Source organism: Saccopteryx leptura, chromosome 3 (genome assembly GCF_036850995.1).
Source record: "Saccopteryx leptura isolate mSacLep1 chromosome 3, mSacLep1_pri_phased_curated, whole genome shotgun sequence".
In the NCBI taxonomy this organism is placed as follows: domain Eukaryota; kingdom Metazoa; phylum Chordata; class Mammalia; order Chiroptera; family Emballonuridae; genus Saccopteryx; species Saccopteryx leptura.
In genome coordinates this window covers 268,108,969-268,135,690 of record NC_089505.1, presented here as the reverse complement: position 1 = coordinate 268,135,690, position 26,722 = coordinate 268,108,969, and positions in this window count along the sequence as shown.

Below are 26,722 nucleotides of genomic sequence, written 5' to 3'. Positions count from 1 at the left end.
CAACAACAACAACAAAAAAAAAACCTAAATAGACCTATAAGCAGGAAGGAAATAGAAGCAACTATAAAAAAACCTCTCTAGGTTTTTTAAAAAACAAAAGTCTAGGACCAGATAACTACACTGGTGAATTCTACCAAACATTCAAAGAAGATTTGGTACCTATTCTTCTCAGTCTTCCCAAGAAAAGAAGCAATACTCTTCAACACATTGTATGAGGCCAGCATAACCCTCATACCAAATCCTGGCAAAGAGAACACACAAAAAAGAAAACTACAGACCAATATCTCTAAAGAATAGAGATGCAAAAATCCTAAATAAAATACTAGCAAATCAAATACAATAAATTTTTAAAAAATAGTATAACATGATCAAGTGGGATTTTTTCCAGGAGCACGAGGATGGTTCAACATACAGAAATCAATCAATGTAATACACCACATCAACAAAACAAAGAACAAAAATCATATGATCCTATCAATAGTTGCAGAAAAGGCATTCAATAAGATACAACATCTCTTTATGTTTAAAACACTCAATAAAATTGTAATAGAAGGAAAGTTTCTCAACATAATAAAGACCATATATGACAAACCATCAGCTAATATCATACAAAATGGTGAAAAAATAAAGGCTTTTCCTCTAAAAATCAGGAACAAGACAAGGTTGCCCACTCTCTCCACTCTTATTCAATATAGCTCTGGAAGTGTTAGCCAGAGCAATCAGGCAAGAGAAAGAAATAAAAGGCATTCATATTATGAAAGAAGTAAAAGTATCACTTTTTGCAGATGACATTATCCTGTATATAGAAAACAATACAGTGAAGTCACAGAATACAAAAGAAAGACTCTTTAATAAGTGGTGCTGGGAAAGTTAGAAAACCACATGTAAAAAAAATAAAACTTGACTATAGTTTATTCCCCAGCACAAAAATTAACTCAAAATGGATCAAAGACCTAAATATAAAATTTGAAACAATAAATTACATAAAAGGAAATATAGTTACTAAGTTCATGGACTTTGGCCATAGAGAACAATTTATAAATTTAACCCCTAAAGCAAGGGAAGTAAAGGCAAAAATAAATGAATGGGACTAAAAAGCAAACTAAAAAGCTTCTGCACAGCAAAAGAAACTGAAGACAAAAAAATAGTCAGCCAACTAAACAGGAGACAATATTTGCAAACAACAGCTCCAATAAGAGGTTAATATCCAAAGTATATAAAAAACTCACAAAGCTCAGCAAAAAACAAGCAAATAATCCAATTAAAAAATGGGGAGAAGAACTGAACAGACACTTCTCCCAAGAGGACACACAAATGGCCAACAGATATATTAAAAAAACGCTCATCTTCACTAGCTATTTGAGAAATGCAAATCAAAACTACAATGAGATACCACCTCACACCTGTTGATTAGCTATTATCAACAAGAAAGGTAATAACAAGTGTTGGAGAGGCTGTGGAGAAAAAGAAACTCTCATTCACTGCTGGTGGGAATGCAAATTAGTATAACTATTATAGAATAAAGTATGGTGGCTTCTCAAAAAATTAAGAATAGAATTACTATATGACCCAGCAATCCCTCTATAGGGTATCTACCCCAAAACTTGAAAACATTGGCATGTAAAGATACATGCACCCCCATGTTCATCACAACATTATTCACAGTGGCCAAGACATGGAAACAACCAAAGTGTCCCTTGATAGAGGATTGCATAACGAAGATATGGTGCATATATACAATGGAATACTACTCAGCCATAAGAAATGATGACATAGTAACATTTATGACAACATGGATGTGCCTTGAGAAGGTTATAGTGAGTGATATAATAAAATCAGGAAAAAAAAGCTAAGGACTGTATGATTTCACACATAGTTGGTATATAAAAGTGAGACTCATGGAGATAGATAAAAATGAAGTGGTTACCAGGGTAAAGGTGATGTGGGGGAGGGGTCAAGGAGGGCATAAGAGGAAGAGTGTAAAGAGGTACAAATATAAGGTGACAGAAAATGATTTGACTTTGGGTGATGGGTATACAATATAATCAACAGTTCAAATGCTATAGAAATGTTTACTGGAAATCTATGTACTCTTTTTGATCAATGTCACCATTTTAAAGTTAATTCTCAATAAAATTTAAAAATTAAAAAAAATATATAAGCAATACCACATGATAGTTAAGTTTATTCTAGAATCTGGCAGCTAGGATTTGACTTCCTGCTCCACCCTTCCTTCTGCTCTGTGGGACTTTGGCAAGTTTCTTCAGCTTTCCAAATATTAATAAATAGATATAAAAGTGGGATACTAATGATGTCTTTATTATAGTCTTGTTATGCAGTTTACATGAGAAAATAAATATTCACCATGCCCCTGGTGCAGAATTGCTCAATATATGTTATGTTAGCTATTATTATTAGCAGGGGAAAAAAAGATTGAAAATGAATGTCAAAAGGACATTGATTGTCCTTCATAAGAGTGTAAATGTTATTCCACAGTGACAGGAAGCTGCTAAAATTTTCTGAAAAAAGAATCACTTGCCCTGGTCAGGTGATTCAGTGAATAAAGCATTGTACTGGTGCACCAAGATTGCAGATTTGATCCTGGGTTGGGACACGTATAGAAGCAATTAGTGAGTGCACAACTAAATGGAACAGCTAAGTGGAAATGAGTGGATGCTTCTCTCTTGTTCTTCCCACTTCTCTCTCTCTCTCTGTCTCTCTTAATCAATCAACAGAAATTTTTTTAAAGAAGATTACTTAAGCATACATGATAAATTATTAGTGATAATCTATGCTTCACAAAGTGTTTCCAAAAACATTAAGTTAATCCTCATATTCATCTTGAAGGGATGAAATTTTTATTGTGATTTTACAGGTAAAGAAACTTAAACTTAGCTTAAATATCCAAAAGCTCCCAGGACTTAATAGAATAACTGTGTTGTAGACTCAGGACTTAAGGACCAAGAACAGTGTAATTTTTGCCATAAAAGAGCTAGTATATGTTTTTAAAAGACATTGTAAAGAGTTTATATTGAAAAACTGAGTGGCAGAGCTGTTTTGGTTATTCTGAATTTGAAATACAGAATTTTACCTTTTTAGAATGTTGATGGGAGGGACATAGCTGGTAAAGGAACATAGGTATCTATATAGTAGTTTGAAAAGCTGGAAACTTTGATATTGGTCCCGTCTCTGCAACTTCTTGGCTTTGTAACAAGTTTAGATAAGCTATTTAATCTTCATGGTTGTAGGTTTTCTCACCTGAGAAAAAGAAAATATAATTCCATTTCTTGTGATTTTCCAACAGGTCAAATGAGACACTCTCCTCTCCTAAAAGCCACAACAAACAAAACAGATAATTCAAAAGAATAACACACTTACAAAACATTAGTCATTTTAAAAACTAAAGTTTTCATTCTTGTGCTTAAATTTATAATCTTACAGATAAAAGAAAATCAGAGTCACTCAAGTGGGAAGAGAATTGAATATTTTTTATTAGTAAAATAAAATCACATATACAAAAAACTAAAAAGTTTTTCAATGCCATTTTATACATGATAACCCATTAATAGTGGCCACTCTACTTTGTTTTCCACTTACTGACACTGCTCAGCAGAAATACTATTTTGGGAGCCATCTCTCTTCTAGTTCGCATTGTGAACATGCATATCAGTCTTGGTTTTTTTGTACATACCACATGTACCAAAAAGCCCATGTTTTCAAGTCTAGTCCTCAATCCAGATGTTAATAAGATTTTGCTTTTATATCTTTGCTTTCTGTGTCTCATCAAGTTTCCAGACATATAATCTTCTTTATAGAAGCAGAAGTAAAAACCCAAGGTTCTAATGTATTCTTCTCAGCCTCCTTTATTGTTCTAAAAACCTCTGGAGGTAATTTGTTAGGTGGGGGGCAAAGAGACTTGAACTTTCTATTCAAACTTTCTATTCATTTCTTTCTCCAACCTATTTTTGCCCTCTCTTCTGTTTATCCCCAACTGAATCTATATCTTATTATACCTGAACAAGAAATTTTGAGATTTATTATATCCTGAAATATAATGTCATGTGTGCTAGAAATTTCCATAGCTTAATATATTTTTGGAGAGTTTAATATAATAACCAACAACATATTTTAAGCCTATTTTAAAATTACTGCTTGGGAAAAAATATGACATTCTGACCTGTAGACATTTTGTAAAAGCTAGAATATCTCAAGTAATTTAGCTGCTTAAAAGAAATATTTGTATAGAAATTTCTTTTCTCTCCCCTTCCCTTTTGCCTAAATTACATCATCTGAGACTTTCCTACACAAGATCATAAGAAACAAATGTGGAAAAATTTCAGGTGGAAAGAGAATTTTCTGAGTGGTGAAGATACAGGTTGAAATATGTTGGCCTGACCTGTGGTGGCGCAGTGGATAAAGCGTCGACCTGGAAATGCTGAGGTCGCCGGTTCAAAACCCTGGGCTTGCCTGGTCAAGGCACATATGGGAGTTGATGCTTCCAGCTCCTCCCACCCTTCTCTCTCTCTGTCTCTCCTCTCTCTCCCTCTCCTCTCTAAAATGAATAAATACATAAATTTTAAAAAAGATTCTTAAAAAAAAAAATTTGCCTGACCGGACAGTGGCGCAGTGGATAGAGCATCAGACTGGGATGCGGAAGGACCCAGGTTCGAGACCCCGGGGCTGCCAGCTTGAGCGTAGGCTCATCTGGCTTGAGCAAAGCTCATCAGCTTGAACCCAAGGTCACTGGCTCGAGCAAGGGGTTACTCAGTCTGCTGAAGGCCCGTGGTCATGGCACATATAAGAGGGCAATCAATGAACAGCTAAGGTGTCCCAACGAAAAACTGATGATTGGTGCTTCTCATCTCTCTCCCTTCCTGTCTGTCTGTCCCTATCTATCCCTCTATCTGACTCTCTCTCTGTCCTGTGAAAAAAATTAAATAAATAAATTAATTAATTTAAAAAAAAAAAGAATTGACACTTCTCATCTCTCTCCTTTCCTATCTGTCCCTCTCTCTCTCTCTCTCTCTCTCTCTCTCTCTGTTTCTGTCTTTGAAAAATAAAAAAAGAAATATGTTAGAGCTTGGTTTTGTTGGAGTGTTAGAAACAGTACTGTGTTTTATATACTTAAGAGACAACTTGGGACACATGATAATGTATTCTATATGTAGAAAAGCGGTCAGCATATGAAAGAATTTTACTGTTCTACAAAGATAGTTTTGATTCATAAAGAATTAATTTTCTTTGCCACACGTAGAGATCTGATAAGTAGAATGAGAATAAACATTTGAAACCACATATTCCAACATCCTCTTTTACCCAAGAGGATTCTGGGCTCAGAAGAGAGGCAAGGTGTTTAACTGAGGTCCTACTGCCTCCGATGAGGACCCCAGCACACTGTTCCTGGTGTAGCACTCCTATGTTAAACGTCCTTTCCTTTTCCTCAATGGGCTCCATGTTTTGTTTACCTCAAAAGAAGAATTTATCTGGGATTGAGTTTTCACTCCTAGGCTAAAACAAAGCAAGAATCAAGCCTAGTTCCCAGCACACGAGTCAATTTCAAGCAAATTAGTATATATTGTACCAACAAACAGTGCTATGAAGGAAGAGATGTCTTTTGAAACTAGAAAAAAGACCTTCACACAGGTAGAAATAGAAACAATGTTAAACGTCCCATAAGATGGAGGGCCAAATGAATTCTATAGAAAGATAAGTCAAATTGATAGTGGCAGCAAGAGACTAGTCAAGGACATTCACAGGGAACCTTACTATAATAAAACATTTATTTATGCTTCGTTAGGAAAATACTTCAAATCCTCAGGTTGGAAGAAAAAACCATTCATCAGGTAGAGAGTTCCTAAACCATCATACTTTGTCAGAGAACTATTCTATTGCTACTAAACCCCACCAACATTTAAAAACTTAAAAAACAGGTAAATATGCTAAATAGGGTTCATGTGACATTATTGTGAAGTAGAGGCAGCACAGATGAGGAATGCCAGGTAGATTACAGTTAGAAAATCTGCATAATGAATGCTTCTTCATATCCACCAACTAAGCAGAGGGGAGAGAAAGCAATGCCAAACTCAGGAATGCTTCCCAGCAAACTGTGGAAGGGACACAGGCTGCCAACCTTTGTCTCAGGAGCTGAAGGACACTGGGCAGTAATTGTGAATAAAAAGTGATATGCTATTTAGAATTTACTTTCAGAGGAGAATACTTACTATAAGGTACAGGGCTGTCTTCACAAACGTAAGAAAAACAGTCACTGTATTAGGTTATATTAATTTGGGAAATCTTGAAATCAATTGTAGACCTAAAAAGGTTGCCCTCAGTGTTTATATTTTCCTCCAACACTGGTAGCCTTCACTTTACCCTAAAACAAAGGAAAATAACTACCTTTAGAAAGTAGTAGGGGTGGATGAAAAGTCACTCTGCTGACTCCTTATCCACCTGTAAATATACAGACTGAGGTGAAATTGCTCCCAGGGAAGTTTTTCATCACCTTCATCCTCCAGTCATCTGTGACCTCTGAAGCCTGCCCTGTGTGTACATCATCACAAGTCAAGGCACTGTGAAAACAATGGAGGGAGAGGAAACAGGTGAAGAGGAAGGACCACCTGTGATGACAGATGAGCAAAGAAATCACCAAGGCAACTGAAGAGAGACACATTTGGAAGTCCTAAATGGAGCCAAGAACAAAAGGGCTTTACTTTTTCCCGAGGAAGTGCACACACAGTTTTTCTCTACCACCAAATGTTCAGTGAAATTTGCAGCATTTGGGAAATGGCAGTAACTCTCCTCTGGTAAAATCATCTTCTTGACCATGATGTCGCACAGGACAGGAGAGGCTGCATTAAAAAAACAGAGTAAAAGAAGCTAGCAATCCAGAAATCACTCATAGAGCTACAAGGAGATGAGGTTTATAAGATTGAGATGAACATATTAGCTCATTTGCTGAAACACTAACATCTTTTCCATAACAGAAAAAGAAGCTATGCTTTAAGGACTATTTAAGGCATCCCATGACAACAGGTAAGGGTGGATTCTAAAGTTATTTAAATTAGGCTATGTATTTTATGAAAGTTTACACAAAAGTGTGACTCTAACCTTAGGAAATGGCTTTTTATGACTGGAATATGCTTATCAGGCTCGCTGATGACTGTTTTATTTGGCCAAGAGGGCCCAAATGTGGAGGTGAAAGATGAACAGTAACCACACTCTCTATTTATAAACTGCTTAGGAAATATATACCCTGCAAATTGTTTCATGATCATTCATTAACAATAATGACCTAATCATTTTTCACAAAATAAAGTAAATTTATTACTTCTTTCAATCAAATATATTTAAATAGTCATGATATTTTAACAGATCCTGTTGATTTTTCTTAAGCAGCACTGGTTTTATATGTGCAGCTAAACAGAGGATTCAGGTAGACTTAGTCATATGTAGAGAATCAGAAGGTAAAACTTTCAGTGTTCCATCTGCAGATGACCAAGGAGAGAGAAGATGCAAATGGCAAAGTTTGTCTCAAGGCCAATGGTCTAGGACTAGGTCAAGTCAAGAGGCAGAGCAGAGTCCGTCCTACTTTTGTGACATGGATTCAGAGAAAATAGGCTGAAAAAGAAAAGTAAGTAGAAACTGAAGAAAACTATTTCCCTATGAGCTCTGTGGAATAATTGTTGAGGTTTTAGACAGAAGAGTCAATGAATTATAATCTTTTTCTTCTCCAGAATTCAAAGCCAATTAAAAGATAGACATGAGACAGACAGATATTTTTTTTAAAAACAAGCAAATCAAAAAAACCCTTATAATGGACCAAATCTGGAATGGAAGACAAGATTTCAAAGTGTAGCCAAAGGGTAATAAAGGCTTTATCCATCAATTAGGCAGCTTACTCAACCAAATTCTGGCTCCACAAGACCACTGCATGGCACCTCTGTAGGGGTTGGCCCCCTACTGCATTTCAGAGAGCAGACCAACAATATAGAGGATACAAGGAAGGGGTAAGCAGTTGAGGGGCTACTACCAAAGGGAGATGAAGGAGACAATGCCCTTAGCAAATTTAATCTTCAACTGCATTGGGTATATATAACTATAGTATAAGCCTCAGTCAACAGTGGCAGGGTTTGTTTTTATTTCCAGATGTGACCTAGAAGACTGAAAGTGTTCACTAAAGTCCTATAGCATCCTAGAGTAAGTACATGCTCGATGTTGATAAAATGTAAAGTTATGTTTCAAATATTTTTAATCTCATATGTAGATGATTATGTGCAACTGAATAATCATAATCATAATCAATTTATGGTATATAGGTTACTAAGTTAATTAGAATGTTATTTTCTCCAAATGTCTCTTCATTTCAACCATTTTGAATCAATGAGAGGTGTTTTATTGAATAAGCATTTCTTTTTAAAGCTCCATTGTGCTTCAGGCACTGTCTTGATAACAGACATAGAGAAATGAATTAGACCCGTTCCCTGATTTAGAAAGTCCTTATCACATAGAATTTACAGACATGTAGCTACTTAGGTGCAACACAACAGAAGTGCATTGATAAAGGTAGTGCAGAAGCAACACAAAAGGGAGAATGGTCAGATACAGCTACAGTAAAGGTTGAGATTTGAGTTAAGGGTGAAAGTGTCCTTCAATAAGTTTCTGAAAAATAAGTGAGATGACATCACTGTTTGGAATAAGAGAGGACATTCTAGGTAGCAATAGGAGAGATTCTGACTATAATAAGATCTTTTGTTTGTGGAATTACTGATAATGCCATTACTGAAGAGTAAAATTTAATTGTAGTCTTGACAAGAGTTAAAAGTTAAGGTGTACATTGAGGCAAGGTCTTAATAGTTATTTTATGTTATGCTTGTGTTATGTTTTTATCTCTTTGCCTTATTTTTGTTGTTTATTAGCACAGACACTGCCATTTCTAGCTAAAGATTAGATGGGGACTAGATAGCATCTTAGAGTCACTGATGTCTGCCATACTGAGAAGGTTAAAGAAATAGGAAAACAGTTACAATCTATCTTGAAGAAAAGGGTTTTTCCACTCTTATAGGGGTTTATCATTGGGCTCATGGTTTTAATTCTGTCATGTGGTAGACATTCGACTCAATTCCTCCAGTGTTATTGTGGCTGAGTTGCATGCCAAGAGTTAATGTGAGTTACGTGAAAGCCTGTTATTGACACTGTTGTTGGGAAATAATAGTTCCCTCCACTACTGAGGAGCTTGGTTCCAGCACTGGTGATAGCTGCAGGAGAAAATAAAAACCTGGCTCTACTACTGAATTTTGGACCAAAATTAGAAGGTCAGCCTTACCTATTGGGGGAGTGTCTCATCATCCTATAGGACAAATCTTCCATAGAAAAGCTTCATCTGGCCCTGGCCAGATAGCTCAATTGATTAGAGCATTGTCCTGATGTGCCAAAGGTTGCCAGTTTGATCCCCAGTGAGGGCACATACAAGAACAGATTGGTGTTTCTGTCTCTCTCCTCCTTCCTCTCTCTAAAAGCAATAAACAATTTTTTTAAGTGAGAGGCAGAGAGACAGAGAAACAGGCTCCAGTGTGCACCCCAACTGGGATCCACCAGGCAACCCCACTTGAAGCTGATGCTCAAGCACTGAGCTATTTTTAGTGCTTGAAGCTGATGTGCTTGGATAAATTGAGCCATCCTCAGCACCTGGAGCCATGCTTGAACCAATTGAGCCACTGGCTACAAGAGGGGAAGAGGGAGAAAAGAGGGAGAAAGATAGAGAGAGAAGCAGATGGCCACTTCTCTTGTTTGCCCTGACCAAGAATCAAACCCAAGATGTCTATACACTAGGCTAAAACTCTATCCACTGAGCTACTGGCCAGGGCCCATTTAAAAAAAAGAAATAAGGAAGGAAGGAAGGAAGGAAGGAAGGAAGGAAGGAAGGAAGGAAGGAAGGAAGGAAGGAAAAAAAGGAAGAAAAAGGAAAGAAAGAAAGAAAGAAAAAAAAAAGAAAGAAAGAAAGAAAGAAGAAAAAAAGAAAGAAAAACTGCATTTTCCACCCTTTCATAAAGAGTCACCATCCCTGAGCCACTCTCCTTCAGCAGCACTTGTCTGCAATAACTCATCATCTCTTCCATGTCATCCCATCAGGCCAAGGAGAGCAAAAGCATTTTAATTCAAATGACTCCAGTTCACTTGGCTGGAGCCAATCCACTAAGCAAATCTCTGGGGAGTGAGTATCTATATCCATACTATTTGTTATTATAGATGACGGCACTGTTTTAGTACCAGGTAACCAACAGGAAAAATGAGATACAGTCCAGTTCTTTGCTTGGGACCCAAATTGTCAAGTTAGTGGAGGGTAGCAAAATACATCAGCCAAAATATGTCCCTTTGGCATTTTTGATTATTTTAAACTGTAGATACTTGAAAGGGGCCAGTCACAGGGAGAGGCTTTATTTGAACTCCCTCTATCTACCAAAAGATTAAAGTCATTTGTCGTAAATTTTCTCCCCTCCCAAGGAGTTTCATCAACTAGGGAGGATTGACTCGTCACAGTAAAAGAGGTAAGAAGTCAATACAACCCCTAGACAAACTATGACAAACTGTTATACTTCCCATCTCTTCTTCTAGGGGTCCATTCATCTTCCCTAAAAATGATATATTCTCCCCTAAAAGGCCAACATTCTCTCTTTGATTTCTCTATTAAGATGATACTTAAGCCTGAATTCTAAGCCACCTCAAGGAGTTAGTTTTCTTGAGTATCTCCCATGTATACATGAGGTATACATATTAAAAAAACTTCTGTTTGTTTTTCTCTTATTTATTACAGTGTTTTCAGCTAAAACTCAGAAAGGTAAAGGGGAAATTATTTTTCCTTTTATACAGTATCTTGTATTGAGCCTCTTCCATCCGTTCATTACATTCAGCGTGACTGCATTGGACTTACCCAGTGATGATTTCCTCCAACAGCAGAGGTACATCAGGACCCCTCGGCACATAAGGAAAATGAAAGGGAATATCCTTGAAAGAAGCTCTGTGGGACTTTTGGATATCTTCCCTTTACCAGTATAGGGAGAGCTCTCAAGGATTTTATACTTTAGGGAAAGTCGGAACAGAGTTTTGAACTCTTAGAATCTGCAGGGCTTGCTAGAGAAAGAGAGAATCTATGGTCATAATCAGGGGAGATAGCTTGATCAAATATGCTTTGTAGCAATCCATACTGGCAATTGTAGGATGGATGACCAGCAAAGTCACTGAGTTTCGTTGACCAGCAAAGACACTACTGCGAATATTTCATCCTACACTGAGGAAAGAAGTCGTGATGTAGAGAAGGGACAAAATAAGACATCCTCACTGAGTATATCCATATACTATTCATGTAGCTTTCATTTTCGGGACATTATTTCTTAGGAACCAGTTGTTGCCTACCCAACTACCACAGGTTGGCTCATGGCTTATTTATGTGAAGCAAATGGATGAGTCCATATCCAACTAATAATGATGCAGCTTGGGGCCTTGTTCTCTGGAGAAAACCAGCTACTATCCTCCTCCTGTGTGAAAAGTCTAAATTTTCATCTAAAAAGTAATATCAGGCCCTGGCCGGTTGGCTCAGTGGTAGAGTGTCGGCCTGGCATGTGGGAGTCCCAGGTTCGATTCTGGCCAGGGCACACAGGAGAAGCGCCCATCTGCTTCTCCACCCCTCTCCCTCTCCTTCCTCTCTATCTCTCTCTTCCCCTCCTGCAGCCAAGGCTCCATTGGAGCAATGTTTGCCCCGGCACTGAGGATGGCTCTGTGGCCTCTGCCTCAGGCGCTAGAATGGCTGATTGCGGCAGAGTGATGCCCCAAGATGGGCAGAGAATCGCCCCCTGGTGGGCATGCTGGGTGGATCCCAGTCAGGTGCATGTGAGAGTCTGTCTGACTGCCTCCCCATTTCCAGCTTCAGAAAAAGTACAAAAAAAAACAACAAAAAAAACCAACAACAACAACAATAAAATAAAATAAAATAAAATAAAAAGTAATATCAGAGAAGGGAAAGAGATTAATGAAATTATATATATACATAACACAGCATTATAGAAAACAGTATAGCAAATCCTGGAGTGAAGTGGGGAAGGAATTGGGAGGAGGAGGCTTGGGGGGGCTGAGAGGGAATAAGGAGGGGAGATATATTCAGTGGGACACTTGAATCTATGTAAAAAATTAAAATCAGAAATTAAAAAAAGTAATATCAGATGCTGGTTCTGGTAGAGTAAATTGCTGCCAACATAAAAAAAAAAAGATGCCAAGAAGCAATAATTGAAGGGGCAGGCCAAAATAACTGTCCAAATGGAGTTGTCATAAAATGTTCAAGAGTAAATTGAAGGTTAACAAAAGTTATGGTTGGAGGCAAAAATTAAAGGTGTAGTCTCAAATTTCATCTATTGATTATGTCTAAAAGAGCTAATTATACATATTTCTCTTATCCTTTGGCAGCCAATATATTTTGCAGCAAAAAGGTTTTCTGAGACAAAGGAGATACCCATAAGACAAAGACATGTAATTATTTATTTAAAAGGATAATTCTTTATTTTTAAGATGAAATATTTTGCAGTATTTATTAGAGTGACGTTAGAATGAACAAGTAGCTAAGGAATAATAGTTCACAGTTACCCAGTAACCACATCAGAATCTGCTCATTGGTTTTGAAATTATCTTGTATATTTCAGGAAGAAACACTCTAATCCATTGCTGTCATAAATACAAGATAAACAGAAAAAAAAAAGACCTCCTTCACAAAAATAAACCCAACAAAAACTATAAAATGTATCTTGTTCTCGAAGAGATGAAAAAAAGCCCAGGAACTCTGCAAAAACTTCTAAACAAAGTTTCCATGTAGATATTAGGCTGATATTTCTTTAGCAGAGACCTCACTTAGAAATATTCTGTAGGTGAAAGGTGGGAAGAGACAGGTAGATGAAATTGAAGAGACAGGCAGATGAAATTGAATTTACTTCTCCTGTGCATGCTGTGAGCGCTACATTCTCACCTCCACAAACGAGTGGATCAAAGATGTTAAGGATGTAACATTTTTCTTTCAGCAGTGGGTGGCTCGAGTGCCTCAATCCAGTAGTCTTTTCATATTAGGAAAAAAGCTAAAATCATTGTCACTCATATAATAATACCCCATTTGTTCTGCTGCTCTCACTAACTTTTCTCAATTTTATCTGGGGTCTCACTCCCATTAAGAAGATGAACCAGTGCTGCAATTTCTCAATTTAGACCAGAACATAATTTCTTATTTCAGAAAAAGAAAGTGTAGAAACAGTTTTTTGGTTTTTTTTTTACAAAGAAGTCTTGGCATTAAAGAACATTTTTTTTTTTTTTTTCATTTTTCCGAAGCTGGAAACGGGGAGACAGTCAGACAGACTCCCGCATGCGTCCGACCGGGATCCACCTGGCATGCCCACCAGGGGGCGATGCTCTGCCCCTCTGGGGCGTTGCTCTGTTGCATCCAGAGCCATTCTAGTGCCTCCGGCAGAGGCCACAGAGCCATCCTCAGTGCCTGGTCCATCTTTGCTCCAATGGAGCCTTGGCTGCAGGAGGGGAAGAGAGAGACAGAGAGGAAGGAGAGGGGGAGGGGTGGAGAAGCAGATGGGCGCTTCTCCTGTGTGCCCTGGCCGGGAATCGAACCCGGGACTTCTGCACGCCAGGCCGACGCTCTACCGCTGAGCCAATCGGCCAGGGCAACATTTTTTTTATTAGAGAAGTAAATTGCAGATGGTTAAATTGTTACATTTCAAAGATTTACTCTGTAAAACTTAAAACAGTGCCTCTGCTTTTCTTAAAAATTATTTATCAGAAGACTATTTTTAATCATTACAGAATCATATGATTTCAAGGGACTTGTATGAAAATGGACAACCATTCAGCAATAAATTCCAGAGACATGTTCCTTATGAGGGCCGGCGTTCTTTCCATACAGGCGCTTTGCCTTCTGTTCAGCGATTGTTGCAGTTCCCTAACTCACCACCTGGGGGAAAGGCACTGGAGGAAGTGGAGGAAGAGGGAAACAGAGAAAGCACCTCACTTGGAATTACAGAAAATTATTATGAAAAACATGTTTAAAATCAATGCTGAACGAGGTTATCCTCTAAATCTCAGGACTGTGCTGGGTGGGGCTGAAAAGAGGTACTAAAAAACAGTCTAAGAACATATTTTTTCCCTATTGACTCTCTTTCTGTTTGAAGAAAAGGATTTAGTTGTAGATGTTGTAGAGCAGTACGTAAAGAGCTTGTATGGTAAATAAATAAGTAAATAGATAGATAAATAAATAAACAAACAAAAATCCTTAAAGGCTCCCAATTATAGCCTCCTCTCCCCTCCATTTTGGTCTTTATAATTTATGCCCTCATAGGATCTCAGTACACTATGTATGTTAATTTAGGCTCTTTCAATCAAAAGAAAGACTAGGATGAGCAAAAAGAGAAAGAGGTTCTTTAAAAAGCAGCATACCATATATTACATGATGAAGTGTAAAGGCTTATTGGGGTTGGATCTTATCTAAGGACAATTTGAGTAATGGGTATGCAACATAATCAAATGTCAAAATAACCTGGAGATGTTTTCTCTGAACCTATGTACCCTGACTGATCAATGTCACCCCATTAAAATTAATAATAATAAAAAAAAGGATGAAAAAATATCTCTTTAGGTTTTTCTCACCGCAACTCTCTTTATTCCACATTCTTACAGGGAATCCTGACCACCAGCCTGTCTTTCCATATTCAGTTCTAGTGATACTCAGAATTGAATGACCTGCCCTTGTTCAATCCCTACTCTCACTTTCTGGAAGAGATGATTAGATTGTCTCAGGTTGGGTAATCAGCTATGGCTAAGGATGCAGACTCACATAGTTTAAATTTGATCATGGTTGGTAGAAAATAAAACCATGGCTCAGACTTTAGTTATTGGAGAAAGAGTAAATGACTCTTACATTGGAAAGGTATCCCCAGATTGTTCACTAGACTGATTTAAATAATGGACTAGAACAATTTCTAAAATGCTATATTTTTTCAGGAGTCATATATACTTCTGATTTCTCTCAGATATTTCCAGTAGGAATAAAAATGTTATGCTGCACCTGAACAGACCACTTTATTTTTGAGTTAGTGTGCACATGTGTGTAAGACCAAATTATTTTAACTTACTTATATAAGAGAGAATGAAAAAGCAGTCAACCTAAAAGCTTCTTTTCCTGGACTCTACCACAGTAGCTACAAAATTCTTATGCTACATGCTTTCTGCAATATCTAAGCAGATCTGTCTTATGGGGAAATCATATGTTGACTTTGCAGTAGTGTAATTTCCTATTTTTCAGATCTGAGTCCACCATATTGTTGGACACAGGCAGTGGGAACCTCAGTATCTTTCGCTTGAGTGCCAAGATGGCATTAAAATGTGTGCAAAGGGAACCACTCGGTGGTGGGATGCAAATAATTTAACAACTGGTTCTCAGCCCTAATGACCATTTTAAGTATAAAAAATGATATACCAAAAGGTAGCCTATTATTTAATGCATTTAATTCTTTAATAAGAACAATAAAGAGGTATATAAAACTAGATTATGTTATAAGTTTTAAAATATTAATAAAAAATTAAATAATACCTGACAAAAAACAATAAAACTGTTTTTAAGGTATTTCCATATTGCTTTTTGATTGGTGTCCTCACTTGCTATTTCTTTTCACCTATGGACAGAATGAACATGACTACAATTGCTTAGAACATGCTGTTGCACAGATGAATGTAAATTTGTGATTTCCACAATGGACGGTTGCCCAGGAGCCCACCTTAGCGAGAACCCTGATAACAAGTGCCATTTTAACAACCGGTTCACCGAATTCAACAAAAAATTCGGTCTCCATTCTGCTGAACTTGTGCGAACCGGCTGAATCCCACCACTGGAACAGCGATAGGTCTGAGTGCTTGATTTGACTAGGTAAATGGAAATCCCTGGTGAGTGATCTTTACTATCTTTGGAATCCCATAAAGGCATCTTAGAATTCAAAACCAAAGTAGAGATCTTGCTTTGTTTTCGGTTCTTCACTATACTTGGATCTCCACTTAAAGGTTTTTGTTTTTTTCCCTATGGTTTACAAATTGAGGAAGTTTGGAATTGTTTTTCAAAGTGACAATTTTTTAGTGTTCTTGGCCAAGAAATAGAGGACAACTAAAAAATAAGGAAATAAACTTGAAGAGATTAAAGATGTCATTTTGAAATTATGAGCAATTTTCCTCTATAGATTTTTATATAGGTAGGCTATATTTTTTAAAAATCTAGAAATTGTTACCCTTGTTACCCTTGTGTTAATGTGTCTAATCAATATGTTCCATGCAGTCTCATACTTTCAACTTTAGTAGTAGAAGTTTCCTTTTAAAGAAATAAGATTTTCTGTTTTGTTTGCTGTCAAATGAGATACTCTTGTCTACCCTAAAGGGTGTATATCACATGAACTACTGTGGAGCTTTCAGCATTCTATATTTTTAAACCAAAAGAAGGTAATTCACAGAAAGGTTTTTTTTAAAGGTCTTTTTTAAGGGTTTTAGAGAACTTGTGAAAAAACACCCACAACCATATTTCTAGTCACATTTCCTCTCCTGCCTCTTTTCCCCCAAAAATGCTCAGACTGCCAATTTAGGAGAAAAACATAGTCAAGCCAGGAAAAAAAAAAACAAACATCCAAAGGAAGAAAAGGTTAATTGTGGCTGATGATAAAGGTGGTCAAGACAATCTGTTGATTTCATTAGATTGACTGCAATCACAAGTCCTCATGCCCCAGGTTATAACAGTGTTCATTTAGTTAGAATCGTGCATCTTCCTCACTGTCAGTCATTTTCTGATATACGAGTCTCGAGAGGGAAGTTTGGGAAGGAGGTCTTGGGAACTCATATATAAGAAAATAAGCAAAAGTATGCATAGTAATATGAACACCTGGATGCCCTGGTTTAGATAGAATGTTAAGCAGCAAGCCAGGTCCTTTGTCTCTTCATCAAATCTAAATAAAACCAGAAAGAGAAGTTATATTTTAATATAATCAGCAAAGGCATTTTCAGCTTCATTTTAAAAAAATTAATTAATTTACTTTTTATTCAATGAGAGGAGGGGAGGCAGAGACAAACTTCCTCATGTACCCCAACTGGGATTCACTCCACAAAGCCCACTAGGGGACGATGCTCTGCCCATCTGGAGGGTTACTTTGTTGCTCAGCAACCGAAATCTTCTTAGTGCCTGAAGCAGAGGCCATGGGGCCATCCTCAGTGGCTGGGACCAACTCCCTCCAATCGAGCCATAACTGCAAGAGAGGAGGGGAGAGAGAGAGAGAGAGAGAGAGAGAGAGAGAGAGAGAGAGAGAAGTGAGAAGTGGAGGGGTGGAAAAGCAGATGGGTGCTTCTCCTGTGTGCCTGAACCAGGAATTGAACCTGGGACAGGCATATGTTGGTCCAATGCTCTATGACTGAGCCAAGCATCCAGGGCCTTATTTTTTTCTTGTGCCATGATAGCCAAGCAGTTGTCATCACAAACATAAATGAGAATAAAATATAAATTTCAAACTTCTATAACTATTTCTTTTCAGTCCTTTTTTTCTCCTGTAAGATAAAAAAAACTAGGCTTTCATTCTGAGTTTTGTTTATCTCTTACACTTTGTTACTCATATTAATCGTAGCACACAAACTACTAGCATCCTGATCTGTAACATGGAAGTGATAACACTACCTACTTCTCAGGATTATTGTATAGATTGAATGAGACAGTGGCTCTATAATACTTTGTGTATCGAGCCAAGCATATAGTAAGAGATCAAAGAATGTTAGTTATCCTCATCCTTTTAACTTTTGTTCAAAATATGAACTATATGCCTGTAATGTAAATTTATAAATATAATTATATTTTGTTATAAGCCAGAATACTAAGGTTCTAGTACTGCCTCTGGCCTCAGCTTATAAAATAAGAGGCTTGGATTAGATGATTGTTAAGGTCATCACTGGCTCTAACTTTCTTCTCTGTTTGCTCCATAGCAAATGTTTTCTACAGTGGAACTGGCTGGGCTTTTGAGTTCTCTCCACAACACAGTTTTTTTAGAAATGCATAGATTGAAAATGAGCTTTTTTTTTTTTACCCCCAGAAATCAGTTTGATGATTATCACTGAGTGGTACTTTTTTGGACATTTCTGGGCACATATCTAGTAGAAAACTTTATTTCCTTACCATTGAGTATTTAAGAAAAAAGATCTGGTACAATAAAAGTACCGTATAAACAGTGGGGTCTGATGGAGCTCTGTGCTATATTCCAGGGTTTATGGACAGTATAATGGTGGCTGAAAGGGAGCGAAGGCTAAATTGCAGCAAATCTGCATGCTAAACTAATACTAACATTCCCTTCTGTGCTTTCCAGGCACAAAGTCCAAGCTCAAAAGTGGTTTTGGCAATGGAAGCATCCAGGTTCTCAGTAGGATATTGACAAAAGACAAAGACAGAAATGGGCTGGACAAAAATGTTGGCTGGAAACCAGAAAGGCAGTGGCTTTCATTTGGGAGGGTTGTGTAACAGGTGCTGACAAGCACACAGGGTCAAGGTTAACCAAAAGCAGAATACCAGTGCTGGAAGCTGGGCAACATGGGCAGGGGAGAGAAACAATAACAGAGGCAAATGTCTAGACTCCACTGGTCTGGGAATCTTTAAAAATTCTCTCCTCTTACTCTACAATTCAAAAATATCTTATCAAGTAATCTCTGGATTATGGAAAATAAAGAGAAACGTTCCGGGGAGGTTTAGTACATATAGTTGTGAACGTAGCTATTGGCTGAAGCAGCCCCACGTTGGAAAAGATCAAACTGGCAGCTGTGGAAGAGAGCGGCTGCTCGAAGTGCATGGAGTTAGGCCTCGGTGAGGGTTGGGGGCAGGCACTGAGGACACTGGGAGCCTGGAGTGAAAGATCCAAAACTAGGGCTGGGGAGAAAGGACTACAAAGGAAAGCAGGTAAATGGACAGATGACAAATTCTCCTGCATTTTATAGTTTGTATGTATAATAAAAGTACTTTGGGAAGAGTACTAGAAAGATTTTAGGTTGTATACTAAATATACTTAGGAGCATATATTCAGGGATACTGATTCTGAATTCTTACAAGTCAATGTCTCAAAAAGTGCATTCTTTAAAAAAAGTGTGCCTTCTTGGTTTAAATGAGTGTGCACCAGTTTCTGATATCCCTATGGCCTCTGTTAATATGTCCTTATTTTTTTCTGAAGAGAAAAATTACAATATTAATGTATTATTTATATCCCCAGTATTTTGACCTATCGACAAAACCTTCACTTTGTTTTTACCCTCAACTCTAACTGCAGCACCAAGCCCCAAATCAAAGCTATTCATCACAGCCAAGAGTGGACTCCAATCAATGCCAATAAATTTTAAAAAGCAGTAGCCATGGTACAAGATTATTAATTTTTAAACAGAAAAATAATACAATACAAAACTGTACCCCCTAGGGCCACAGTTAACAGTATTCACATTAAGATGCTTTGTTTAAAAAGAAATCATTAGATTCCCTCAAACATGAGTTTATTTTCATTAGAAATAAATACTACTAACTATTTTCCATCAGTCAACAAGTATTTATTGAATGCAAGCTGTGTGCAACATGAACAACTAGAAATGTAATGGGTATCAGGAGGGATAAAAGACAGAACACAAAAGAATGCAGTCTTTTTGCAAAAAGAAAGACCAGGAATAAAAAAGTTAACTATATAAAAGAGATGATTCAGTTACTAAGTAACATATATATAGACAATGAGCTGTCCAGTGTCTATGATTGATGTCTGTGTAGTATCCATAGGTGGTGGTAGGAACAAAACCTAAAGATAGAGATATATAAGGACTAATAAGCAGATAGTGCGGGAAACCAGACTGATTGGAATGGAAGGATCATGAATAGGAGAAAAATGGGGAGAACCCAACAAACACAATTTTAGAAGGGATGGTACAAAATCTTCAACTTCAGGCTATCTAGCAGGAAATTCTGTCGGGATTTGTGTTTGGTCACATGGTCATTAATAGATTAATCTTGGTACATAATCTGGCTTTTACCATCTGTCTGTTCTTTTTAGTCATTGGTATCACAGCCACCTCTGTCCTACATATATTTTAAAAAAGGAAATAAATTAATAGTTCTGGAAAAACCATCAATCATATGGTCCAAGGGTCCAAGTACCTTGCTTTTGGGAATATGTATTTGTTTAAATGTTTAAAAATGACATCAGGACAAAGTACTGAAAACTCAGAGAGAGTGACAAAGGAGACTAGCCATGACGACTGCTGAGTCCAGCTCTTTTAAGCATTTAACTAGTAGGTAATAAGTATGATCTACTAAGAATTTTCTTCTTAATTGTTTTTCTCTCTGTTTGCTGCCAAGTTCAGGCAGTTATGCTTAGCATCCAAAGAGTCCAGCCTTTTCCGCTTCTATAAAACCAAGGTAATATTGAGGATTTAATCTAAAATATTTTCTCTTCATCTTAATTGTAATACAACCTCAATTCAATAGCACAATTTCAAATACTTAGACATTTTAAAACCATATTTTTGAGAAAAAGATAAATCATATGAAAGGAAAAATGTGTTAGTTATTTGTTAGGTCATAAATACCTGTTCTATCTTGGGCTCAGTACACACTGAACTTATGCTTTCTCCTGTACCTGCTTTGCCTAGAGCATTGATAATTGGAATCGATTGTAGGATGATGACTCCAAGAACCTTTAATACTATTTATCATCAAAGAACTATTCAATCTCTCATTACCTTTATTATGGAATGTATGTTTAGAAAATTGGACTGGTTCTCAAAAACATGTAATACTTTCAGTAACTCACCTTGCATAGTTTTGTGACTTTCTCCTGTGCAAATAACTTCTTTATTTACTTCTTAGACCTGCCCTCATTCCCAATTCCCAATTCCCAGTTTCACACTCCCACCTGACTACTATCCCCAACCTTTTCTTTCATCACAGTGAGTAAAATAGGTAAATTGTCTGCTCTTACACAGTTCATATGCTAGTTGAGAAACAGATATTATACATATGTATTATCATATGTGAGTCTCAGAGTAGCCTGTGAATTATCAAGTATTGTTTTGTTATCATCAGGCAAGTTAAGTGACTTGTCAGAGCTCACACACCTGGTAAGTGACAGGACATATGGTCCCTAAGCCATTGCTTTTCCACTATAAACCAGAAATGATCTAATTGTATATGTTTTCTCTAATTATTTCATCATCCTGGCTTTCTTCCATTCAAAGAGAAAGGGAAGGAGAAAGAGAAGGAGGATGAATTAAATTTTGAGCATTTTTAGATAATATTTATAAACAGTGACTGTAGTAGGTCAGGTATACAATTCTTATAGATTAAACTGAGTAGGAAAGCCCAGTTGCTGGCACATATAGGCTCTTAATAAATAAATAATTACTAATGAATGAAGATATTGCCATATTTTTCTAAATTAACATGGAGGGGTTTTTTTGTTTTTTATTTTTTGTAGATTTTTTTAAAGACAGTCTTTTATTTTAATAACTGAGATTTCACCTATCTTTTCCCACCTTTGATGGACTAAAAAAATATCTTATATTCACTGAGGTTTTATGAGGGAGATTAGAAAATATGCTTTTGCTTACTCCTGACTGCCTTATGTCAAACATTGTGGTTGTGTTTTAGAAATTAGCAATGTCAGTGTGGAATTATCCAGGCACTCTTTGGCAGGAAGATGGAGCTGGTGTCAAATTAAAATAGTTAAGCATGATGGATGATAATATAGGGGAGACTTGGGGGAAGCTGCTTATAGGTTGTTCTCAGAATTGCCTAAATGGAAAAGAATATTTTCACATGGTCATATATTATATACCAAATGCCCAGTCACCAATATTTGATAAGTACATGATTATACCCAGAGACTTAGAGTTGTAAAACTTTTCCTATCCTTCAGGATGCTGCACCATGTTATATTATTTAAGAAGTTTTTCAAATGGAACCATTTAACATAGAATGCTGGTAAATAAGTTGAGGCCCAAGACCAGCATGCATTAATTTTCCCTTTTGTACAACATATGTAGTTACATTATTGGGACACATCATATATGCTGATATAACATTGATATTATTTTTGTGGCTTGATGGATAATAAATTTCTAAGAATCAGTTATCTGATGCTTACTTGACCTATTTTCTGCAATGTTGTCAGTTCTGCATGGTCACGTCCCTTATTTCATGTGGCTTCTTACCCTTTTTTTCTATAGTGCAAAAATAGGTAATTGCTTTTTTATTTTACTTTTTCATATGTCTACAAATTCTACAAACAATAATGACTTTCAGATTATGTACCACTGGTGGTTAATAATGACTTTTAAAGGGTTTGAGATTGTACCTCTGCACCTCTGCCAATTCAGCAGGTCATTAAATTCCTGAAAATAGTACTATTTCCATTGGTCGTTACAGCCTCTATGGAGAAAAATAGCTGATAGTACATCTTCCATAAAATCCCTGAGAATAACTTCTGAACTTGTATCTTGGTCAATAACTTAAACTCTATTCCTATTTGATATTATAACATTAAGAAATAGTCAAAGTCACTAAAGCTGTCATATGAGCCCTTAGTGAAACATGCACTCATCTATCGATTGATTATTCTATTGATATATCAACCTATTCATCTATATGCTCTCTCTATGATTTCTTCCCTAGCTAAAACCAAACTTCTACTTGTACAGAATTTTTGGAGATGGATAATAGGTATTTTAAGACCCTTATCTTAATCTGATCAGGTTGCCATAACAAAATACTATAGAATAGTGACTTAAACAACAGATAATTTATTTTCTCATAGTTCTGGAGTCTGGAAGTCTGAGGTCAAGGTACCAGTACTGTTAGGTTCTAATAAGAACTTGCTTTGTGGCTTATAGATGGTGGCTTTCTTACTGTGACCACATATGTTGGGAAGAGGGAGAACTTTCTGTTGTCTCTTTTTATAAGGACAGTAATGCAATTGGTTCGGGACGCCCTCCTTCTGATCTTTTTTAAGCTTAATTATTTCCTTGCAAGTTCTATTTCCAAATACAGTCAATTGGAGATCAGGCCTTCAATATATGAATGGGGGAGAGGGCACAGTTCTCTCCATAGCAGTCACTTTATAGTTTTTACACTTGAAAGTCTTTTATGGGGGAAAAAAATCCCAAAGCAGTATTCTGAAGAAAATTATTATTTTTTTCCTTAAAACTGAGATAAGATCAAATGTATTGGTAAGAGGACACCTCACCTTCATGTCCATGGCAATTGCATTTTTGTTGCACCAAATGAGATATAATCATTGTTTTTCCACAGTCACATAATTGGTCTATTGACAAATTTGCTTTAATATATTTGTTATGACTTGCTTCTGTCAAACCATCTGTAAACTTTAAATGCACAAATGGATTTCAAGATAACTTATAGAAGCATGCTGCATATAAAGTTACATTATACATATGTACATAGAAAGGGATATGCATATCATTTAAATTTGATGTGCGTAACTACCTACCTACCTATCTATAGTCAGAGGTCATGTGTACAGATGACATATATCAAAATGTGCCCTAAAGCTCTTTGGTTATACCTTCTACCACAGTGTACAGTTTAGTATAACAAGGTTTAAGCAAAAATGACTTTGATATACCCCAGGTTTTAAAAAGTTGTAAGTTATAGAATGAATACTGTGTGATGTTTAAAAGTACAAATTTTAAAATTGTGTTCTCTATGGTGCCTTAAAAATGTTGCTTGAATTAGAAAAAAAAAAGAGTTAATCAATTTACAAATAACAGTCAAGAGATATATCTGTAACTGACAGTCATGGAAACCTTGTACTCTATCCTGGCATTTATTTGATATCATCTAATAAAGAGTGACAGTGTCATGAGTTGAAAGAGTCGGGTAGACCTGGATATGAAATTTGGATCTACCTGTTGATTTCTAATGTGTTCCTGGCTCCTCACTTACCTTCTCTAAGCCTCAATTTCTTCATACATAAAGTGAGTTAATAAAGAAAAATGTTCTAGAACTGCTGGGTGGATTAACTTTTTTAAAATCTGTTTGAGGTTCCTAACATTGAATCTTATACATAGTAGGTATCAGATATATGTTAGCTCCCCTTATTCCTCCCCCTCTGTTATTTTAATACTAAAAATAATACTAAGTCATGGAGTAGTTAAAACCTTTAGATCAACAGTGCTCACATACACAAGTAGAGACCACCTGAACTTGTGGCCGTAAAAATTGGTACAGTTATCCAGAAGGTGTGGTCCCCTTTGTATTCTGCCAGTGGCAGGTGTTCTGAGCTGGGTAGAAGCAGCTCACTACCTTCATTGGCCACTTCCCGACTAGTTTCTGTGTCTGAATGTGAACTTGTGTTGTTCTCTATAACCAGACTTACAGGAGTAAAAGTAGTGAAATCAAAAGGGCAAAGAAAAGACCAGAAGATGCTTAAAGCTTAAATGTTCTCATTCTGGTCTAGAGAGTGCTGACTAGGTACCATCTGTGCAGGGAGTCAAGCAAGGAGATGAGGACCCGAACTCCCTGATGGCTTTTTTAAAAAAAATATGTCCTGACTAGGGATTGAACCTGCACCTGGCATATCTGGGTGATGTTCTGACCAACTGAGCTACCCAGCCAGGGCTCTGATTAGGTATCATCTAAATAAACAGTTACAACTCTAGCCTGACCATTCAGTGGTACAGTAGATAGAGCATCAGACTGGGATGCGGAGGACCAAGGTTCAAAACACTGAAGTTGCTGGCTTGAGCACGGGGTCCCTGGCGTGAGTGTGGGATCATAGACATGACCCCATGGTCGCTGGCTTGAGCCTAAGGTTACTGGCTTGAGCAAGGGGTAACTTGCTCTGCTATAGCCCCTCAGTCAAGGCACATATGAGAAAGCAATCAATGAACAACTGAGAAGACTAAGGAGCTGCAACAGAGAATTGATGCTTCTCATCTCTCTCCCTTCCTGCTTGTCTGTCCCTATCTAACCCTCTCTTTGTTTCTCTCTCTGTCTCTGTCACACACACACACAAATGTTACAAATATAATATGTAGAGATGGGTGGGTTCCTAAAGTCATTGCAAAGACTTTACCCATGGCAATGTTGATTCTAGGAGAGAAAATTATGTAGTTGTTTCAGGGCCAATGAAATTGCACCTAAACCATCCTCATTAAATCTGTCAAGGATTGTGAAGAGAAAGAAGATTTAGTAAGCCGAATTTTGTATTGGGGAGCAGTAAGAATGAGGTTGAGTATTTGAAAGTACATATTTCTATCTTTATTGAGCATCTTTCATATAATAAACACTTTGCTGGGCACTGGAACTAAAATGTTAAATAAAATTGTCATGATCTGCTGTCCTTACACAATTCATAGTCTTTTGGAATGACATATTTTTAAGTGTTTCCTGATGCTAACACAAAACTGATTTAACGACTAATGTTTTCTTTTCTGCTGTTTCCCCACATATCAGGCTCGTGTTTTCTTATATCCTCCCATATGGCTCTCATCCCTGACTACTTCACCTACATCTCCTTCTCACCTTTTTTGGGGGGAGGGGGAGGCAGAGGAAAGTATTTCAAAATCATTTTTATATGGGCTTAAACCAAGGTCAATCACCACTTTCTCTGAAAGTGAAGTTTCTGAGAGTATTGTTTCCACAAATAACCCATTGGACTATTTGGAATCTTCTTTGGAGATAAAGGATCTGACTGCAGATGCTTTGGGAGAGTTTCTGTATTAACCTTGTTAAGACAAAAGTTAAGGTCTCTATTTATGCACCCCTTCACACCCCTAGATGATTTACTAGCATTTCTGAGATCCACCCATTACTCTAAATTCAGTGTCAGGATATAGCTGTGGGAGCAAATTTATGAATTTAAATGTGCTCCCGTGAAGGAAGGCAAACTATACAAATGTGCTACCCTGGCCTTCCCCATACCCGGACATCCTGATCTTCAGCAGCCAGAGAGTTCCACTTATTCATACAGTTTTCTTGGTCCAAACCTCAAGAGCATAATTTCCTCCTCCTGGCCGCTGATGGCCTTTGACGTACATTCCTCTTTGGGAAAGAAATAAGCCTGGTAGCCTGGCCACTCTGAATGAAGTCTTGTAACACATGGGATTTAGGGAGCAGGTTTGGGTGAATAGTAATAATGACTTTATTAAACAATAGTGAATACGTATTGATCATCCACTGTACTCTTTATGTGAATAAATACATTTGAACCATGAAACAACACTATAAGGTTCTTCTGGTATTATCATATTTTATAAAACGGGCATAGAGAAGTTAAAAAACTTACACATGATCACACAGCTGAGATGCAGCTGGGTGAACCTGAGGTCAGGCAGAATAGTTCCAGAAACTGTCCTGAATCACTATACTACCAGAAAAATGCTATACTAGCAGAAATAAGACCAACTCACTCCGTACTAATGGGTTTAAAATCCTTTTTATCAGTGGTGACTTGAAAGAGTGAGATCAGCCTTTGGTGAAATTTTTCAGCTGTTGAGTTGGGGACTTCAGCCAACCATATTTCACTCACAGATCTAATAACATTTGAAAAAACATAGCTGATAAAAGACTTGAATGTGGAATATAAAAAAATTCTCAAAATCAATAATAAAAAAACCAATAATCCAATTAAAA